The following is a 22,954-nucleotide window of genomic DNA, read 5'->3' as shown; positions in this document are numbered from 1 at the left end:
GGGCATCCATATAGGAAAGTAGGAAGTAAAATTGTCCCTTTTTGCAGATGACATGATCTTATATGTAGAAAAACCTAAATGCTCTACCAAAAAACTATTTGAATTGATAAATTCAGGAAAATTGCAGGATACAAAATTTTTAAACAAAAATCAGCGGCATTTCTGTACACAAACAATGAGCTAGCTGAAGGAGAAAATCAAGAAGGCAATTCTATTTCCAATAGCTACAGGAAAGTGTCTAGGAATAAATTAAACCAAGGAGGTGAAAGACCCCAACAAGGAAAACTACAAAACACTAATGACAGAAATTGCTGAGGATACAAACAAATGGAAAAACACCCCATGCTCATGGATGGAAAGAATTAATATTGTTAAAATGACAGTACTACCTAAAGCAATTTACAGCTTTAATGCAATCTCTATCAAAATACCAATGACATTCTTCACAGAAATAGGGAGAAAAAATCCTATTATTTGTGTGGAACCACAAAAGACCTTGAAGCAATCCTAGCAAAAAGAACGAAGCTGGAGTCAGAACACTGCCAGACCCCAAAATATACTACAAAGCTGTAGTAACCCAAACAGCATGGTACAGGCATAAAAACAGACACATAGACCAATATAACAAAGTAGAGAACTCAGAAATTAATGAGTATATCTACAGGCAACTAATTTTTGGCAAAAGGGCCAAGAACACTCATTGGGGAAAGGACAGTCTGTTCAATAAATGGTGCTGAGAAAACTGAATATTTATATGCAGAAGAATAAAACCAGACCACCACCTCTCAGCCTATATAAAAGTCAACTCAAAATGGATGAAAGCAGGTGGAAGGGGTGCATAAAAACATAAAAATAAAAATAATGGATCAGAGACCTAAGTATAAGACCTGAAACAATAAAAATACTAGAAGAAAGCATAGGGAAAATCCTCCAGGACACTGATTAGGAAAAGATTTTATGAATAAGACCTCCAAAAACACAGGCAACAAAAACAAAAATAAACAAATGGGATATATCAAACTAGAAAGCTTCTGCACAGCAAGGGAAGCAATCAACAGAATGAAAAAGCAGCCTACAGAATGGGAAAAATATTTGCAAACACCTTATCCAACAGGTAATTAATATCCAGAATATACAAGGAATTCTAACATCTCAACAGCAAAAAATAATCTGAGGTTGGGTGCGGGGGCTCACACCTGTAATCCCAGCACTTTGGGAGGCTGAGGCGGGTGCATCACCTGAAATCAGGAGTTTGAGACCAGCCCGGGCAACATGGTGAAACCCCGTCTCTACTAAAAATACAAAATTAGCCGGGTGTGGTGGCACACACCTGTAATCCCAGCTACTGGGGAGGCTGAGGCAGGAGAATCACTTGAACCCAGGAGGCGGAGGTTGCAGTGAGCCAAGCTTGCACCATTGCTTTCTAGCCTGGGTGACAGAGTGAGATACCATCTCAAAAAAAAAAAAAAATCTGATTAAAAAATGGGCAGGCCGGGCGCAGTGGCTCAAGCCTGTAATCCCAGCACTTTGGGAGGCCGAGGCGGGCGGATCACAAGGTCAGGAGATCGAGACCACAGTGAAACCCCGTCTCTACTAAAAATACAAAAAATTAGCCGGGCGCGGTGGCGGGCGCCTGAAGTCCTAGCTACTCAGGAGGCTGAGGCAGGAGAATGGCGTGAACCCGGGAGGCGGAGCTTGCAGTGAGCCGAGATCGCGCCACTGCACTCCAGCCTGGGCAACAGCGTGAGACTCCGTCTCAAAAAAAAAAAAAAAAAAAAAATGGGCAAATTATCTGAACAGACATTTCTCAAAAGAAGACATACGAATGGTCAACAAAGATATGAAAAAAATGCTCAGCATCACTAACCATCAGGGAAATGCAAATCAAAACCACTATAAGATATCATCTCACCCCAGTTAGGAGGACTATTATCAAAATGACAAAAAGTAACAAATGCTGGCTAAGATGTAGAGAAAGGGGAACTCGTTACACATTGTTGGTGGGAAAGCAAACTATACAGCCACTATGGTGAATGGTATGAAGGTCCTTCAAAAAGCTACAAATGGAACTACCATATGATCCAGCAATCCTACTACTGGAAATTTATCCAAAGTCAAGGAAATCATTAGATCGAAGAGACACCCGTACTCCATGTTTATTACAGTACTATTCACAATAGACACGACATGGAATCAACCTAAATGTCCAACACCAGATAAATGGATAAAGAAACTGTGATATTTATACACCATGGAATACAATTCGGCCATAAAAAAATGAAATGTCATTTGAGGCAACATGGAAAGAACTAGAAGACATTATGTTAAGTGAAATCATCCAGGAACAGAAAGTTAAACACTGCATGTTCTCACTCACAGGTAGAAGCTAATAAAAGTTGATCACATAGAAGTAAAAAGTAGAACAGATCCTACTAGAAGCTGGAAAGGGTAGGGGAAAGAGAGGAATACGGAGATTTGTTAAAGGATACAAAATTACACTAGGAAGGAGGAATAAATTCTAGTGTTCTATAGCACTATAGAATGACTAGAGTTAACAATAATATATTAATATTACAAAGTTTCAAAGAGCTAGATGGAAAATATTGAATGTTCCTACCACAAAGAAATGATAAATATTTGTGAAGATGGATATGCTAATTGCCCTGATCTGATCACTATAAATTGTATGTATCAAAATATCACTATGTACCCCATAGGTATGTGCAATTATTATTTGCCAATTTAAAAAATAAACTAAATTTTAAAATTGTCCATTCATCAGGAAGACATAACCATATGTGTGTATATATATCTAATAATAGGTGTTTGAAACACATGAAGCAAATATTGATATAGTTAAAGAGAAGAGAGGCATTTTCACAATTATAGTTAGAGGTTTTAATATCTCTCAGCAATTAACAGAACAACTAGGTAAAGAATAGAAAATACACAGAAAGACCACGCATGGTGGCTCACGCCTGTAATCTCAGCTACACAGGAGGATTGCTTGAAGCCAGCAGTTTGAAACCAGCCTGGGCAACTTAGCAAGATCCCATCTTTATAAATAAATAAATAATACTTAGAAGTTCTGAACACCATTGACTACCTTCCTATAACACTACATCTAACAAGAACAGAATACAGATTATTTTCAAGTATGTGTGATACCAGGATAGACTATATATATATATATATACGTATATTCTCTGACTATAATTAAATCAGAAATTAGTAACAGTAAAATAATTAGAAAAGCCACAAATATTTGAAAATTAAACACAGGCTGGGTATGGTGGCTCACACCTGTAATCCCAGCACTCTGGGGGGACGAGGTGGGCGGATCACCTGAGGTTGGGAGTTCAAGACCAGCCTGACCAACATGGAGAAACCCCATTTCTACTAAAAATACAAAATTAGCCTGGCGTGGTTGCGCATGCCTGTAATCCCAGCTACTCGGGAGGTTGAGGCAGGAGAATCGCTTGAACCCGGGAGGCGGAGGTTATAGTGAGCTGAGATTGCACCACTGCACTCCAGCCTGGGCAACAAGAGCTTGACTCCATCTCAAAAACAATAACAACAACAACAAACAAACAAAAACAAAACAACAACAACAAAAAAACAAAAAACACGTTTCTGAAAAATCTATGGATCAAAAGAAAACATTATCAGAGAAATTAGAAAAGATTTCCAACTAAATGATAATCAAAATAAGCCGGGCAGAGTGTTTCGCGTCTGTAATCCCAGCAATTTGGGAGGTTGAGGTCAGAGGATTGCTTGAAGCCAGGAGTTCCAAGACTAGTCTGGGCAACATAGTGAGATACTGTCTCTACAAAAAAATAAGAAAGAAACATTAGCCAAGTGTGCCTATAGTCTCAGCTACTCGGGAGGCTGAGTGGGGAGGCTCACTTGAGCCCAGGAGTTTGAGGCTGCAGTGAGCTATTATTGTACCACTGTGCGTCAGCCTGGGTGATACAGCAAGATGCTAACTATAAAAAAAAATAAAAAATAAAAATAAAAAAAGTGAAATACAGCCAAAGCCATGCTTAGAATCTAGATGCCCAGCATAGCTCACCCTAGTCTATATTTTGAATATTCCTGATCTTTTAATCCTGCCTCAACCAGGGAGAAGGTCTCACTGAATGCCTGGAGCTCTGCGAAGCCAAAGCTTCTTCAGGTACACACCCTCTTTTACAGGAGGCCTCGGAGCGGAAGGAGAAAGGAGCAGGCCGGCTGTGGTACAGATTTACAAAAGATCCGCGATCAAAGGCCATAAAAGACAGCCGGTTTCTGCCAAGTCCGAGCACTTTAAACATCACCATTCTGAATAAACGACATGAGGAGATGCCCCAATAAGGTGCTGAAAACTGGAAAGGTAATTTTTCCCCACTCCCGTGTAGATACGTCATAGTCTTCGGCTTTTCAGTCCAACTCTGATTCAGTTTTCTAGATAAATAAACCCTCCCAAGACCTGATTCTGTAGCTTCGCCCGAGTGGACGTCATTCGACGTCAATGGAAGGTCTGCCAGCGTAAAAACGTCTTGACTGAGGCCTGAGCTGGTATTTGCTCAGGTACCTCCAAGGCTCAACAAGAGTTCTGCTTACGTGTCACCAGTAAAAGTCATTTGCCAAGGCATGAATAGTTTATAATCACAGTAGCATGGCAAGAGAAGTAGCTCTCACTTCTCTCTTGATTGACAGGTGTCAGTGTTGAAACTCATTTTGCCACCTCACACACCTGAACTCTCATTTCGCAGCTGCCTGTTGGTCTCCATGTTCTTCTGTTCCCTGAACCCATTTCTTGGTTAACTCAGATCACAGACACTCCCCTCCCCCAGGCTAGAGAGAAGCTCCTCGCTTCAACAGTCCACACTCACACCAGGACCAGTCTTGAGGCTGTGTCAAGAAGGCCCCACTTCCCTCTGTGTTCCTTTGGGCTTAGTGACCTCCACTATCTGGGAAGTCTTCCCTTTGTCAAACCCATACATTTTGCAAAGTTTTAAAATTTCATTTCCCGGCCGGGCACAGTGGCTCACACCTGTAATCCTAGTACTTTGGGAGGATGAGGCAGGCAGATCACTTGAGGCCACGAGTTCGAGACCAGCCTGGGCAACATGGAGAAACCCTGTCTCTACAAAAAATGCAAAAATTAGCCGGACGTGGTGGTGCACTCCTGTAATCCCAGTTACTTGGGAGGCTGGGGCAGGAGAATTGCTTGAACCTGGGAGGTGGAGGTTACCATGAGCCAAGATCGCACCACTGCACTCCAGGCTGGGAGATGGAGCAACACTCTGTCTCAACAACAACAACAACAAAAAAAAAAAAGAAAAAAAAAATTCCCGTTGAATCAGCCTTAGCTGAGACAAAGAGAGTTGACTCCCATTCCTCCCATGATGCTCCTTTGTGTATTTTTTTTTTCACGATGGGGGTCTTCTTCTGTCCCCCAGGCTGGAGGGCGATGTCACAACCATGTCTCACTGCACCCTCTACCTCCCAGGCTCAAGTGATCCTCCCACCTCAGCCTCCCTAGTAGCTGGGACTACAGATGTGCGCCACCACATCCAGCTCATTTTTATTTTTGTTTTTTGGTCGAGATGGAGTCTTTCTCTGTTTCCCAAGCTGGTCTTGAACGCCTGGCCTTGAGCGATCCTCCTGCCTTGGCCTTTCAAAGTGCTGGGATTACAGGCATGAGCCAGTGCACCCAGCCAATCCTTCATGTATTTGAGGACCCTTGAATGACATGGACTAGCCCTATTAATGACATTAGTCACTCGAGTTCCTTTCTCAAGATTAGTCACCAATGTAGCTGTCCCATGGCCTCTCTTCCATCTCGGGGTACTGCTCCCTTTTTGCCAAGGTCAGCCCTGAATGCTCAGTCTGCTGAAGGCCTGACCAAGACAGCACACTGCCAGCCCTCAGCTCACTGGTCAGTTCCCTAGCAGTTCTGAGCCTAGGCTGTGTGCTGCTGTTCCTCCCTCCATGCCACCTCCCTTGGTGACTCTGTTTTCGCAGAGCATTGAGAAGCGGAGCTTATGGCAGGGCTTGAAAGGCGGGGACCCTACATGTGGCAAACAGCACTGATCGCATCTGTGCCACTCCTTGGCACGCTGGATGGGGCAAGACGGCTTCAGTAGCTGCCTCTGCCTCCTCTGCCAAGAATAAATGCCCAGACCTTAACTTTTGTTTTTTTGTTTTGTTTTGGTTTTGGTTTTGTTTTGAGACGGAGTCTCGCTCTGTCGCCCAGGCGGGAGTGCAGTGGCGGGATCTCGGCTCACTACAAGCTCCACCTCCCGGGTTCAAGCCATTCCCCTGCCTCAGCCTCCCGAGCAGCTGGCATTACAGGCGCCCGCCACCACGCCCGGCCAATTTTTTGTATTTTTTAGTAGAGATGGGGTTTCACCGTGTTGGCCAGCATGGTCTCCATCTCCTGACCTCGTGATCCACCCGCCTCGGCCTCCCAAAGTGCTGGGATTACAGGCTTGAGCCACCACGCCCGGCCCCAGACCTTAACTTTTGTGAGAAGAACTTCCTGCACCATGTTCATTTCAGAGTGTGCCTCTTCTACTCACAAGACAGGGCTCTTCCCCAGCTGCAGCAGCAGCCTCAGGGCCACCACCTCGGGTTCAATGTGGAGACTCCAGACGCACAAGGCAGGGCCTGGAAGGGGCTCCAGGAGACAAGGCAGGGGGGATGGAGCACATGGGCAGCCTGCCTCTCTCTGCCAGTTTCATCCACCTCCGCCTGGGCCCCGCCATTCCGCAGGAGGAGAGGAGCTGGGTGTTGACGGGGAGAGAATTTACCTGCTTGGCACTCCAACCCATGGCTAAGGATCCTTCACCCACCAAACTTCACAGCAAGAAGGGTGAATGCAGCAGGACTCACCCTCCAACCCCCCACAGCCAGGAAGTAAAGGGAGGGCCCCCCAGTTCTGCACCCAAACTCCCTCTGGGAGCACCCTAGGCTCAATAAAGGGTTCTCCTTCCATCTTATTTTACTTCCAAATACTTATTTCCTTTTTATTTACTATTTATTATTATTATTAGAGACAGGATTTCACTCTGTTGCCCAGGCTGAAGTGCAGTGGCATAATCACAGCTCACTATAGCCTCGTCTTCTTGCCTCAGCCTCATGGTAGCTGGGACTACAGGCACCCATCACCACACCTGGCTAATATTGGTATTTTTTTGAAGAGGCAGGGTCTTGCCATGCCGCGCAGGCTGGTCTTGAACTCCTGGGCTCAAGTGATGCAACCGCCTCGGCCTCCCAAAGTGCTAGGATTACAGGTGTGGTGGCTCACACCTGTAATCCCAACACTTTGGGAAGCCTAGGCAGGTAGATCACCTGAGGTCAGGAGTTCAAGCGCAGCCTGGCCAACATGGTGAAACCCTGTCTCTACTAAAAATACAAAAATTAACCAGGCATGGTGGTGGGCGCTTGTGATCCCAGCTACCCAGGAGGCTGGGGCAGGAGAATTGCTTGAACCCCGGAGGGAAAGGTTGCAGTGAGCTGAGATCCCACCACAGTACTCCAACATGGGCAACAAGAGCAAAAACTCCATCTCAGAAAAAAAAAAAGTGTGTGAAGAAGGCAGATTTCACGTTAGGTGTTTTTTTTTTAATCACAATACAATAATGAGGGTTAGCTTGAACACCTAATTTTTCACCTATTTTCCCCTTATTATTGAATTGTAAGCAATTTTCTTCTTGTCATTAAATATCTTGGAAAACAAAATAAACAAGTCATAAATTGTGAAGTAATGTTTGTAATACACACATCAATAAAAAAGAGGATCTTCCCTATAGAAAGAGTTTCCTAAAATCCATATTTTATATGATCATTCTTCACTCATCAGATCACCAATATATAATAAGAATGACAGTGCCTGGGCCAGAAAGGGTGTGACAAAGGGCATTCTCTTCAATGTTGCTGGCCAGATTAACTGGTCCATAATGTTGGAGGTCAGTTTGGCATTGTCAAAAGTCTTAAAAATAGATATTCCTTTTGGCCCAGCAATTTTGCATCTCAGAATTTCTCCTAAATATTAAACAATCAAGTAATGTTACAGGTACAAGAATGTTATCTAAAGCACTATAAAAAATTAAGAAAAGCCTCCAGACCAGCTTATTGAAGCAGGCAAAAGAAATTTTTTAATTAAAAAACTTAAAAAAAAAAACCTGATGTCTAACAACAGATGGTTATCAGGAAATAAATGATGATATTGCTGTTCTTAGAATAATATGTGGGCAGTAAAAATAATCATGTGGTTCTATGTTCCTTGATATGCAATGATATCCATCTATATGTTAAGTGTAAAGAGAAGTTAACAAAACAATATGGATGGGATGATTCTAGTTTTGTAAAGATATGTTTTGTTTGTATAAGTTAACTAATTAAAAATATCTGGAGAGAGATGTGTGTGTGTGTGTGTGTGCATACATACATATATAAACAGTGGTTATCCTTGAATAGAATAAATAAAGGATATTTTATTTTCCTCCTTACATTTCAATATTTTCCAAGCAGTTTTTTTTCTTTGTTGATACAGGGATTCTGATCTGTTGCCCAGGCTAGAGTTCAATGGCACTATCATAGCTCACTTTGGCCTCAAACTCCAGGCTAAAGTGATCCTCCCACCTCAGCCTCCTGAGTAGCTGGGACTAAAGGCATGCACAACTATGTGTAATTTTTAATTTTTGTAGAGATGGGGTCTAATGATGTTTTCCAGGCTGGTCTCAAATTTCTGAGCTCAAACGATCCTCCTGCCTTGGCCTCTCAAAGTGTTGGGATTACAAGTGTGAACTACTGCAGCTGGCTTTTTTTTTTTTTTTTTTTTTAATGAGCATGTGTTAACTTTAAATTGGGGGTGGTTGTAGTAGTGGTAACTTTCCACTTTGAAAAAAAACATTTCACAAAAACATAATAAAATAGTTGTGGTCCTTCTACACGAAATGACTGAGCAGTTACCAAAAGTCCAATTTTGGTTCTGCATTTTCCCCCTAAGACAGAAAGCTCTGTTTTGTCCACAATGCTCCTGGCAGAGGCTATGTTCCCTGCGTTCCCCCGCGTCTTCTCCCCAGCCCTTCTGAACAGGTTGGCTTGGTTCAACCTAAATAACAATCAGCTGGTTTGACTCTAAGTTAAGTCCTTGGAGCAGAAGGTACAGATTAGTTTAATCTCATAAATAAACTAATTCCTCTGGAAGCAAAGACAAGTCACAGCTTAACTCAGATCTTCTTCCAATCAATGAAATCCTCGCTGGTGTGGACCAGGCGATCAGCTCAGGCTAGCAGCCGGATGGGCAAGGACGCATGTGTCTGGCCAGGACCCTGGGACCCCAGCCAGTAACATACAGTACTAGTACCCTCACAGTGGTCATGTAATTTATCATTCAGACAGAGACCTTTTTTTTTTTCTTGAGACAGAGTCTTGCTCTGTCACCCAAGCTGGAGTATATTGGCATGACCTCGGCTTACAGGTATGTGCCACCATTCTGGCTAATTTTTGTATTTTTAGTAGAGACAGGGTTTCACCATGTCAGGCTGGTCTTGAACTCCTGACCTCGGGTGATCTGCCCGCCTCAGCCTCCCAAAGTGCTGGGATGATAGGCGTGAGCCACCTCACCCAGCATAGAAACACTTTTGAGAGGGATATTTAGGGTTACTTGAGGTGCCAGTTCAACAAACATAAGTAGAACATTGCCAAGAAAACCAGGCTGTAGGGTCGCCCTCCCCAAGGTACTCATGGCTTTTAAGCTGAGATGGAGGCCTGCGGTCAGCACCTACACAAGCACAGTCCCACCTGCTCTGCCCTACTCAGGAATTCCTGAGAAATAAGAGCAGTCAGCTTCACCGGATTTATGGGTGACTTTAGGGTCTAACAGGGAGGGCTGAAAAAGAGCTCAGAAAACAAAGGTGGGTTCTTTCTTTTTTTTTTTCCAAGCCAAACTGTATCCAGCTTTATTAAAGATACTTTCCATAAACAATCATGGTATTTCAGGCAGGACATGGGCAGACAATCGTTAACAGCATACAACAACTTTCAAACTCCCTTCTTCAACGGACTACCCAAAATCAGAAAGCCACTGTAAAACCCAATGAAGTCTTCATCTGATGCTCTGAACAGGGAAAGTTTAGAGTGAGGGTTGACATTTCACATTTAACATGTTGTTTAACAACTTTTCACAAGCCGACCCTGACTTTCAGGAGGTGAAATGAAAATGGCAGAATTTATCTGAAGATCCACAATCTAGAAATGGAACCACTGCTGTTTTGACAGGTGCCATCTCAGTGGCATCACTGGGAAGTCCAGATTGCCTGACACACTGGTAACCAATGACTAGGGGTCAGTTCCCAACAGATGTCTGGGCTTAAGGGAGTTAAGTCTATGCTGAAAGATGGAAAGGGAGAAGAGGACATAAAAACAAATTTGTTTTTCCATAGCACAAGGCTTTTGTGCCAAGGTGGCCATGTGTGTCAAAGCCAGGGAGTCCCTCCTCCTGGGAACCAAGAGGAAGTCTCTCAAAACCAGAAGGGAAAGGTGTTTTTCCCACATCAATCCAGCTTTGAGACATTCTATTAGTGACATATGCCCCTTCCCCCAAAAACAACAACCAAGTGTTCGGTATGCTAACAACATAGCTTTAAAAAAAAAAAAAGACAAAATTCTGCATTTTTATAAAACCTGATAAAAAATAGTATTTCAAACTGTACAGTCACCAGAAGTACACAGTTATCAAAAAGGCACACACGTCACTTGGCATCTCCAGCACCTTCAGCTTTCTCTGCCTGGTCTGTTTTGGCATTTCCGTTTTCTGCAGGGTTATTCCCCTCTTTGCCAGCATCAGCTTTTCCCTTTTTCCCTTTGGGTACCTTCTCTCCCTTCTTTGCAGGGGCCTTTTTAGGCTTGGGCTCTGGCTTTGGAGGAGCAGGTTTAGCAGACAACCTCGCGGATCTTCTTTGTGGTTCGTCCTTCACCTTGACTTTATCTTCTTTAGCATCCTCTTCAGCCTTTCTCTTGGGCATGGTGGCGTCGGCGGCGGGACGTAGGTGCTGGACGCGGGATGCAGCGCACGCGGGCTTTGGTCGGTCTGGGGGTCGTTCTTGCCTCTTCTTCTTCACACTGCTCGGGGTTCTTACTTTCTTATTTCACAAGCCTGGTTTTGCGTGTTTGGCAGGTGTTGCAGAAACCCCCTGAGCGGAATAGCCCAGTAGCATGCCTGGATAGAGAAACCCTGCTCCGTGCACACTTGCACGGAGCCGCCCTGAGTCCTTGCAGGCCTGCAGGCACAGACAGGGCCGCTTGGGAGGTCACTCCTGCAGCTTCCTGGGCGCTGTTATCTACAGTCTGAGGCTGGACCCTGCTCTCTGAAACCTCACTCAGTCACTTTCTTTTTTTCTTTTCTTTCCTTTTTTTTTTTTTTTTTTTTTTTTTTTTTTGAGACGGAGTCTTGCCCTGTTGCCCAGGCTGGAGTGCAGTGGCGCGATCTCGGCTCACTGCAACCTCTACCTCCCAGGTTCAGGCAAGTCTCCTGCCTCAGCCTCCTGTGTAGCTAGGATTACAGGCGCCTGCCAACATGCCTGGCTGATTTTGTATTTTTACTAAAGACCGGGTTTCACCATGTTGGCCAGGCTGGTCTCAAACTCCTGACATCAAGTGATCCATCCTCCTTAGCCTCCTAAAGTGCTGGGATGACAGGCGTGAGCCACCGCACCTGGCCACACTCAGTCATTTTCTAAAGGAGCTTCTCTGAAAGACTAACATCACTGCTCCTCCCAATGACTTGAGGGATACCAAGACTAGAGGTGGAAATAGGGTCCCTCCATTGGATCACTGGGCCCTTCATGGATGCTGTGCTGCCCCCCACAGCCCATGGTGCTGCAGGGTGCCTAGAGCAACCTGTGCCATCCACAGCCTCCAATGCACCAAAGCTATGAGGTACCCTGTGCAGAACTGGGCAACCACCCATCTCACTCACTGCCAACTTTATTCTTCTAAAAACCTTGGAGTCATCCTCAACTCCTCTCTTTCTCTGAAACCATACATCCCATTCATCAGGCAGTTCTATTGAGCTGCCTTTAAAATCTCCCAGGACCCTGCCTCTTGTCACCATGTTGCTGCCTTGCCCTGGTCCAAGCTACCAGCAGGTGTACCTCGGTTATGGCAGTAGCCTCCTGAAGGGTATCCCTGCCTCTCTCCTCACCACCACCCCCCATTCAATGTGTTCTCAAGACATAGCCCTTGGAAATGTAAGTTAGATCATGTCACTGCCATGATCAAAACCCTCCAATGGGCACATCTCGCTTAGGGTAAAAGCCAGCGTTCTTACCAGGCCTCCAGGCCCTTTACCATCTGCACCACGTGTGCCCTGTTATGTTTCTCTCCTTCTCTCCTCCTTGTCTCCACACTGGTCACTCCATTCCTCCACACACTAGTAGTCCTGCTCTAACCTGGGGACCTTTGTGCCAGCAGTCTCTTCTTCTTATGTATGTATGTATGTATGTATTTATAAATTTATTTTTAGAGACAGCATCTCCCTCTGTCACTCACACCGGAGAACAGTGGTGCAATCTGAGCTCACTGCATCCTCGAACTCCTGGGCTCAAGCAATCCTCCCACTTCAGCATCCTCAGTAGCTAGGACTACAGGCATGCCTAGCTGATATTTTTTTCTTAAAATTTTTTGTAGAGATGGGGCCTTGCTGTGTTGCCCAGGCTGGTCTTGAACTCCTGGGTTCAGGTAATCCTCCCACCTCGGCCTCCCAAAGTGCTGGAATTACAGGCATGAGCCACTGTGCCAAGCAGTTTCGTCTTCGTGACACTCCCTTAGCAATGGTCAAATCAACTCTTGGCATCAGTGTCACCTCTCAACCAAGTCTATTCTGACCACTCCATTTAAAACGGCAGTTGGTTCTTTTGGCAACATGCATGTCTGAATTTTCTTATCTGTCCTACTCCATATCATTTCCCACCTCCTAAATGACCACATAATTTACTTATCTATTATATTTACCATTTATTGTCTAATCCCCCGCCGTGGAAGCTTGTGGGTTTCATGATGGCAGAGGTTTGTTACTGTTGTTGTTCACTGATATATCCTAAGTACCTAGGACAGTTTCTGGCACATAAGCAGTTGCTCCATTAATATTTGTTGAATGAATGGGCTGAGTGCAGTGGCTCATACCTGTAATCCCAGCACTTTGGGAAGTCAAAGCGGGCGGATCACTTGAGGTCAGGACTTCGAGACCAGCCTGGACAACATGGTAAAAGTCCGTCTCTACTAAAAATACAAAAATTAGCCAGGCATGATGGCACGTGCCTGTGATTCCAGCTACTCAAGAGGCTGAGGCAAGAGAATCGCTTGATCTTGAACTGTACTGAACCGAGATGGCGCCATTGAACTCCAGCCTGGGCAACAGAATGAGACTTTGTCTCAAAAAAAAAAATTGTTGAATGAATGAGCAAAAAGACCATCTCTCTTTACGAATAGGCATGACACCTTGTCACTTGGGCATTGAAGCCACCATGCTTGTGCTCCTGCCTGTGAGTCCTAGAGTCTCTTGTGAAAATATTCCTTCCTCCTAATTCATAGGTACATCTGAATTTCAGAGATAATAGCACGCCTGAAATTCAACTCACCCCAGAGATGGAAGAAAACAGGAGAACTCCCTGAATGCAGCCTCTCCGATGTGGCTCCGTATCAGAGAACACATAGACGGTAAAATCCAGACTTAACCTCCCAACCACCCAATGACTGCTTGGGCAGATGAATGACAACACCACGGGGTTGTGGCTTTTTTTGGTTATAGAGATTATTATATGGTGGGTATTTGATAAATGATTGAACCTTTTTATCTGCCTTTTTAGCCCAAGAAGCATGTTTGTAATTGCCATTACAAGGTGGTTGAGCATTTCCGAGGCTCATTACCATTGACTGGGCACCACCAGCTTGCTTGGTAGCTGCTCCTATGTGAGTCCTGTCTCGTAGCCCTGGCTACATAAATTAACTGACCTGGAATGGAAAGCTGACAGGTAAGAGAAATGTAGTGCGTGAAACAGTATGATATAGTTTTGATATTTGTCGTGGCCCAAATCTCATGTTGAAATGTAATTCCCAACGTTGGAGGTGGGGCGTGGTGGGAGGTGTTTCGATCATGGAGGTGGATTCCTCATGAATGGCTTGGGCTATCCCCTTGGTGACAAGTGAGCTCTCGCTCTGAGTTCACGTGAGATCTGGTCATTTAAAAGTGTGTGGGCCCCCCCTGCCCCCACTGTCAATCTCATTTGCTCCTGCTTTTCCGTGTGACATGCCTGCCCCCCCTTCACCTTCCGCCATGGTTGTAAGATTCGTGAGGCCTTCCCAGAAGTCGAGAAGATGTCGGCATCACGCTTCCTATACAGCCTGCAGAACTGTGAGCCAGTGAAACCTCTTTTCTTGATAAGTTACCCAGTATCAGGTTTTTCTTTACAGCAATGTAAGAACGGCCTAACACACAGTCATTGATGCAAAAACAAGTGACTAGTTAATGATGTTAATTCTATTCATGACTTCTCTTTATTTTTATTTTTTATTTTTTTTGAGACGAAGTTTCGGATTTCGCTTTTGTTGCCCAGGCTGGAGTGCAAGGGCGCCATCTCGGCTCACTGCAACCTCTGCCTCCTGGGTTCAAGCGATTCTCCTGCCTCAGACTCCCGAGTACCTGGGATTACAGGCACCCACCACCACACCCGGTTAATTTTGTAATTTTAGTAGAGATGGGGTTTCTCCATGTTGGTCAGGCTGGTCTCGAACTCCTGACCTCAGGTGATCTGCCCGCCTCGGCCTCCCAAAATGCTGGGATTACAGGCATGAACCACTGCTCCCAGCCCCTCTTCATGATTTCTAATTGTAGAAAGCAACAAATGAAGATGCAGTAGGGAGCCAAACACACACACACACACGTATACACACACAAATACACACATGCACACATTCCTGGTTCAAATTAAACACTCTCAGGTGTTAAGTGTGGAATCAATTTATATTACCTTTTCTCTCAGAAGGATTTTTCAAGTTTCCTCCTCTTAAGGTTCAAAAAAAAAAAAGCTCCCGGGCGTTGGTTACAAAGCAGTCATCAATATTGCTTGCAGTTCTGCGGAGATAAAAGAGCATTTACTCACTGGTGAGTGCTCAACCCACTAACTGGCATCTGTCTGGCAAAGAGAAGAATGATGTGTCATTCAGTAGACTTGGCTTCTCCCAGCTGAATTCTGCTTCCTTTTATTCCTCTACGTGATCTGAGTAAAATAGTAAAGCTCAGAGTTAAGCAGGCCCATATGAACATCATCAGTCTCTTTACGCGTGTTTTTCTGTTTTAATTTTTGCTAACTCCTTAGAAATATAAACTTTACTATCTTACTAATGCCTGCTTTTCATCCAAGTATCATAGCTATAATAAATATAATTTCTTGAGCACTTTCTATGGGCCAGACTGGGCTGGGGCATTACCTACATGATCTCATTTAGTTTTTACAGCCACCATTCAGAGAAGATTACACAGCTGGGCACTGTGGCTCATGCCTGTAATCACAGCACTTTGAGGGGTTGAGGTGGATGGATCGCTTGAGCTCAGGAGTTCAATACCAGCCTGGGCAACACGATGAAACCTGTCTTTACCAAAAATACAAAAATGACAGTAGCTGTCATCCCAGCTACTCAGGAGGCTGAGATAGGAGGGTCACTTTAGCCTGGGAGGTTGCAGTGAGCACAGATCATGCCACTGCACTCCAGCCTGGGTGACAAAGCAAAACCCTGTCTCAAAAAAAAAAAAAAAAGAAAGCCAGAGAAGGTCACCCAATCCCCTGGTGAGGCAAGAGGAAATCATATGCACTCTGAGAGCCGATTTGTGCAGTCTCATAACTAGAAATGAGCAGGGTTGACATTTGAACTCAGGTTCACCTGAATGTCTTTTTTTTTTTTTTTCTTTTTTTTTTTTCTTTTTTTTTTAGAGAGAGAGAGAGGCAGGGTCTTGCTTGGTCACCCAGGCTGGAATGCAGTGGCACAATTATGGCTCACTGTCACTGTAACCTCAACCTCATTCCTGGGCTCAAGAAATCCTCCCACCTCAGCCTCCAGAGTAGCTGGGACTATAGGTGCACCACCTTGCCCCGCTAATTTTTTAATTTTTTTTGTAGAGATGGGGTCTCGCTATGCTGCCTAGGCTGGTCTTGAACTCCTGGCCACTGCATTTCTTTTCACTGATTGTCTTGGCTGACAACTTGGTGCTCACTTTGGAGATTAATTCCACCTTGCCCTGTACCATAAACTCAACGTGTAGAGCAAGCCCAGGTCCTCCTGTGCCAGCTGAGTTCCAGCTTGTCCCCAAGCCTCTCAGGGCACTCACCTTTCTTAATTTCTCTGCCTTCCAACCCAGGATCTGTTGAGAATAGAGTTTTGCACAAATCCATGTTGTGAGTTCCATGTGAGCTGAGTTCCATGTGAACCTTTGTGCCCCTCTACTAGGTGCCCATTGTGTCCATAGTTGTTGAACTAAGCCTTGGCCTCCTCACCCATGACCTAACCCCTTTCCTAGTCTGTACAGGCTTTTGCCCTCTCACTTGCTGTCAGCCTCTGTCTGCCATCTTCCTGTACAGATCGATCACTGTTAGCTGGGCATGGTGGCTTACACCTCTAATCCCATGTACTTAGGAGTCCAAGGTGGGAGCACTGCTTGAAGGAGGCCAGGAGTTCCACACCAGCCTGGGCAATAGAGTGAGACCCCGTCTCTATAAAAAATTAAGAAATTAGCTGGGCATGATGGCGCATAGCTGTAGTCCCAGCTACTCGGGAGACTGAGGTGGGAGAACCACTGGAGCCCAAGAGTTCAAGGCTACAATGAGCTATGACTATCTCACTGCACTCCAGCCTGGACAACAGAGCAAGACCCTGTCTCAAAACAAACAAACAAAAAGAGTCGCTGTCCACTTTGGGCTGTTGCTCACCTGCACTGCTAACCCTGTTCCACCCGCAGCAGCCCTATGTCCTTCTCCTCTAAGCCAGTCCATGGCATGGAGGTACAGAAGCCAAGTCAGCTTACACCATGAGAGTGAATGGGAAGTAGATCCTTCCAGCCACAAGGCTTTGGGTTTTTCAGAGTGGTTAGAATAGGGTAGGCAGACGCTTCCTGCAGCTTCCATGTTGCTAAACAGTTTGCTCCTTTATTCCTTTCCTATGTCCTAGGCACGGTCTAGACTGCTGCCACTGCTCATGGATAAACGCAGATAGAAGTGGCATGTGCATAGGGTCACCAGAATGGTAGCATTGAGGATCCTCCCCAGCTCAGAAAACTCTTATAAACACCAAATGATAAACCTGAGGCCAAAAGACAGCCAAAACCAGCCAAGGAATGATACACAAGGCAAGCATTCTCAAGGACACAAAGCTGAGTGTGCTGGGGCTGCCGTTTCGCATCTCACTTCCAGCTTGTCTGGACAGAAGAGCCTCACAGCTATCAGCTTCCACAGGATGAGAGAGGTTCAGACAAAGAGCGAGAGCGAGTTTGCCAGAGTGTATGACTGCTTCCAGTTTGGGGGCCGGGGTCTTTATTCATTCAGTAATTTTTACCAAGCACTTTTGTTTTAGAGATCGGCTCTTGCTCTGTCACCAAGGCTGGACTGCAGTGGCACAGTCATGACTCACTGCAGCCTTGGACTCCAGGGCTCAAGCAATCCCCCTGCCTCAGCCTCCCAAGGAACTGGGATTACAGGTGGGTACCACTGTGCCCAGATAATTTTTGATTTTGGTAGAGACAGGGTGTTGAACTCCTGGCCTCAAGTAATCCTCCCACCTCGGCCTCCCAAAGTGCTGGGATGACAGGTGTGAGCCACCATGTCTGGCCTATGGCGCATGTCTCATGTGCCAGGCCCTACTCTAGGTGCTGGGGACCGAGCAGTCAATGAACAAGACCAAGTCCCTGCCCTTAGGGAGTTTATTTATTACTCGAGTAGCAGGAAAGAAATCATAAATACATTAAAAATAAAATGACCTTTCCTAATGCTCACAGATAAATTAGTGTAAGCTTAGAGAGGGCCACATGCCATGAAGAAAATACACAGAGTGGGCCAGGTACGGTGGCTCATGTCTGTAATCCCAGCACTTTGGGAGGCCAAGGCCAAACCTGAGGTCGGGAGTTGGAGACCAGCCTGGACAACATGGTGAAATCCCGTCTCTACTAAAAATACAAAAATTAGCTGGGCATGGTGGCGGGAGCCTGTAGTCCCAGCTACTTGGGAGGTTGAGGCAGAATTGCTTGAACCTGGGAGTTGGAGGTTGTAGTGAGCCGAGATTGTGCCACTTCACTCCAGCCTGGATGACAGAGCAAAACTCCATCAAAAAAAAAAAAGAAAAGAGAAGAAAATACCCAGAGTGACAGGATAGTGATACTAGGAAGGGAAGGTCCCCCGGGGAGGGGCACTGCAGCCGAGGCGTAGGAGGTGGAGGTGTGAAGGAACCGATCATGTGAGACTCTTGGGGGATCATTCCAGGCAGAGGAAACAGCTGGAGAGAGCAGAGTGGATCTGCTCTAAGAAGGGGCGTTTGCACAGCTCTTGAACAATGCTGGGTACAGATACCCAGAGGAAGAGGCGGGCATTCCCAGGAGAAAGGGGCGAGAGGAGCTGTGACAAGGGAGGGCACACACCAGCAGCAGGTAGAAGAAATCGGTGCAACGTAGGGTGGAGGTGGGCAGTGGCAAGAGCTGTCAGGGAGGGCTCTGGGTCAGCTTGCCGGCTGAGATGAGCCACCCAGTGACCCCGAGTCCTCTCCAACCTGCTTCTCAGGAGAAGGCTGATGCTGTCCTATGAAGCAAAGCAGCTACTGTGCATGCTCCGGAGGGAGCTTGGCAAAGCCGGCTGAGGGCCTGAATGTTTCCATTCTAGGGTGGCTTTGTGCCCATATATTCTGAACCCAAAATCAAGATTCTTTGTCCATCAGGTATAAGTACACTTACGCTACAGGATGGACTCTGGAGGCCAATGGGGAGCTCTCCTGTGCTTGCAGCCTGTGGCGCAGTCCTGCTCTCAACACGTGGGTGCTGTCCACCTCCCTGACTCTGCAGAAGAAGCCACTGTCCACCCCTACCCAGGTAGCTCTGCAAGCAAGGTGACTAGAGCAGAGGCAGAAGAGGTTTTCGAGAGGACAAAGCCAGCAGTGGCTCAGTTGTGGAGAGAAGTGAGTCATTGTAGTTAAGCAGCCAGCACGTTGTATGCACTTGCATGGTGTCAGGCCCTGTGCTCAGGGCTTTCGTCACCCATATCCCTGCCAGTCATCCTACACAGGATAAAACAAAACGCAGCGTTCTCTAGGTCAAGTTGCTTGTCTGTGGCAAGTCAACTAGGAGGGGACAGAATGAGGGTTTGAATTCAGTAGATCACCTCCTGAGACAACGTACAGAATATCTTCCCCCAAAAGAGGTATGTTCATTAAGATAAGTTCTCTGTCATTTCCCACTTCCTATGTCTTTAGGGGTTTACTTGAAGTTCTGACATTTACTTTTGAAAGTGCAACCACCCTTCTCTTGCCCCATCCCTAGTTTCCCAGGGAGGCTTCTCATGGGTTAGTACTGGCTTGCTGAATGTAGCCCAACACCGCCACCTGGTGTTGAAGGCCCATGACAAGCCCAGTGACCACCACAGACATGGCTGAGACCCAACGGTCATGACTGCTGCTTTAAAGGGTTTTGTATTTTTTTTCGTTCTGACTCCAAAAGAACATGCTTATTGTAAAACATTTAAGTATGCTTGTAAGGAGTAAGTGGAAAAGCCTGCTTGCACAATAGAATGTGAAACCTACTCTGCTTTGACCTCCATAGGGATATTTCTCTAATTATTCCTATCCCCAAATTCCATCAAATTGTATTTGCTTTTGTGATGACAGTATTTTTTTTTTTTTTTTGAGACTGTCTCGCTCTGTCACTCAGGCTGGAATGCAATGGGGCGATCTCGGCTCACTGCAACCTCCACCTCCCAGGTTCAAGCGATTCTTGTGCCTCAGTCTCGCGAGTGGCGGGGACTACAGGCATGCACCGCCATGCCTGGCTAATTTTTGTATTTTCAGTAGAGACAGGGTTTTGCCATGTTGCCCAGTCTGGTCTCGAACCCTGACCTCAAGTGATCTGCCTGCTTTGGCCTCCCAAAATGCTGTGATTACAGGTGTGAGCTACTATGCCCAGCCTATTATAGTTATGTAGGATAACAGCCTTATTCTTAGGAGAGTCACACTGAAGTGTGCAGGGATACGTCCCACCATGTCTGCAATTGGCTTTCAAATGGTTCAAACAAGAGAGCATACAGAGACAGAGAAAGAGGTAGAGAAATAGGACCACGTTAATCACTGAATCTCAATGAGGAATATACGAGTAGGTGCTCACTGTATAAGTTCTTTCAACTTTTTATACATTTGATATTTTTCAAAATAAGAAGTCACAGCATCACTGTTGAGTGAGGACAGAGGAAAGACAGCTGGAATGTCAAACATCCACACTTAGGAAAGCTGACATGAGTGCCCTTCCATATGAGTGGGACTCCTAGGCGCTGCCTGGTGCTAACAAGCAAGCTGAATGATGTGGGATGGATTCCAGCCAAGAACCCCAATGGTAGCATTAAACCTTCTTGGAGATATGCAGTCTTCCCCTGCCTGAGAAGCTCAGTGGCCCCAACCAAACAAAACATGGTAAACTTTACACGGCATCAAATGCAATGCACCAGAGTGATTTGCAGCAAGAACCTCCTATTATGACCACCATCAGTGATTCTTTGGAAGCAGAGAGGATGCAGACAAGGGGGTCCCCACGACGAATGACTGCCAAGGCATCAATGCAAAGGCTTGGCATTTGCTCTGCAGTTTGCGCTGACCTTGTCCCCAGGCACAGTTTTCCTCTTTCCTGGTTCAACTACATGGGAACAGCTCAGTTCCTTCCTCTAGTGCTGGACACAGACACATTTCTCTTCCTAGGTTCTCACCTTCATTCTCTACCAGCAGCTTTTCTAACACTTTTGTGTTTTTACACTAAAGCAGGAAATGCTAGCTCCTAGCAAAGCCCACATGGAAAATAACAATAGGTGAAGAGACTCGATTAAAGTTCCCAAAGTGCTAGTTGATATCTTGTCTTGAGGGGTTAGGGCAGAGGGGAATGGGTGTGTGTGGAAGAAGTAGAATGAAAAGATCTCACCAGGATTGTGGGAACCAGAGAGTGCCACCATTTCTGAAGTTAATCGCTCCAGTCATCTGACAAATTCTTCTAGGAGACATGCATTTAACCAAAGTAAATGTTGAAAAAATTTTGCAATTCATTCACATAATGGAAACCCCACTGAGGAAAGCAGTGAAAAGGATTTTGTAATGAAGCCTCTCTTTCCCCAGATCTGCATCTTTTTGTCCCAGGGCTGCCTGCAGGGCTCCACCATATGACCTCATACCTGTGAGATTTCTTGAAGGCAATTCACACTGTGTTCAAACTGGAAATAGTTTTTTGCACATTTAAAAGAGGACCCTCGGCTGGGCGCGGTGGCTCACACCTGTAATCCCAGCACTTTGGTAGGCCAAGGCGGGTGGATCACCTGAGGTCAGGAGTTCAAGACCAGCCTGACCAACACGGTGAAACTCCATCTCTACAGATCACAAAAATTTAGCTGGGCATAATGGTGGGTACCTGTAATCCTGGCTACTCAGGAGGCTGAGGCAGGAGAATTGCTTGAACCTGGGAGGTGCAGGTGCAATGACCTGAGATGGTTGCAGTGAGCTTGAACCTCGGAAGCAGAGGTTGCAGTGAGCCCAGGCTGTACTCCAGCCTGGGCAACAGAATGAGACTCCCATCTCAAATATATATATATATATATATATATATATATATATATATATATATACACACACACACACACACATATATATACACACATATATATAAAATTAGTCTACAGTGCTATAGAATACTTTTATTTCTCCCATCTAGCTGTAATTTTATATCCTTTAACCAATTAATCAATTTCTCCCTATTCCCTCTCCCCTTCCCAGCCTCTAGTAACCACTTTCTATTTCTATGATATCAACTTGTTTAGGTTCTGCATATGAGAAGTATCTGTTCCTGGCTTATTTCACTTAACATAATGTCCTCCAGGGAATGACAGCCTTTCATTTTCTTAACGGCCAAATAGTATTCCATTGTGTATACGTACCACACTTTTATCCATCCACTGATAGACACTCGATTCCCTATCTTGGCTATTGTGAATAGTGCTTGCTGCAATAAACATGGGGTTGCAGATATCTCTTTGACATATGCTTTTCTTTAGATATAGGAAATGCTGCTAATGGAATTGCTGGATCATAGGTCATTCTATTTGTACTGTTTTTTATTTGTTTAAGACAGTGACTTGCTGTTTCGCCCAGGCTGGAGTGCAGTGGCGTGATCTTAGCCCACTGCAATCTTCGCCTCCCGGCTTCAAGTGATTCTCTTGCCTTAGCCTCCGGAGTAGCTGAGATTACAGGCATGCACCACTGTGCCTGGCCCTATTTGTAGTTTCTTAAGGAAACTCCATACTGCTCTCCATAATGGCTGTACTAGCATCACATTCCCACCAACAGTGATTGAGTTCCCTTTTCTCCAATCCTTGCCAGCATATTTTTCATCTGGTAATAGTCAAAAGTGGAGTTGATATCTCGTGGTTTTGATTTCCATTTCCCTGATTAATGGTATTGAGCGTTTTTCATACCACTGTATTTTAGATAGTATCTTTGGAACTCTTGTGCTTGTGAAACAGATACAGACAAGTGGAGCCTGAAACTACTCTGACATTTTAAAAGTGAGCCCTCACCAACCATGGTAGTATTTTCAGTTTATCACTTTAACAGTTTATAAAGGTAATAAAATGTTAAGGCATCAAAATGTGGGGCAAAACATGAACTTTAAAAGACTTATTGACAAATA

General features: G+C 45.3%; 1 pseudogene across 1 annotated transcript; it reads right to left on the bottom strand.

The window, feature by feature from the left end:
• Positions 1-9,937: 9,937 nt before the first annotated feature.
• On the bottom strand, positions 9,938-11,121 carry LOC144331092 (non-histone chromosomal protein HMG-17 pseudogene; annotated as a pseudogene). The gene has a single exon (XR_013397977.1). The product of XR_013397977.1 is annotated as a non-histone chromosomal protein HMG-17 pseudogene (transcript).
• Positions 11,122-22,954: the final 11,833 nt, after the last annotated feature.

This window comes from Macaca mulatta, chromosome 9 (genome assembly GCF_049350105.2).
Source record: "Macaca mulatta isolate MMU2019108-1 chromosome 9, T2T-MMU8v2.0, whole genome shotgun sequence".
Lineage (NCBI taxonomy): Eukaryota > Metazoa > Chordata > Mammalia > Primates > Cercopithecidae > Macaca > Macaca mulatta.
This window is presented reverse-complemented; position numbering and strand designations above follow the sequence as displayed.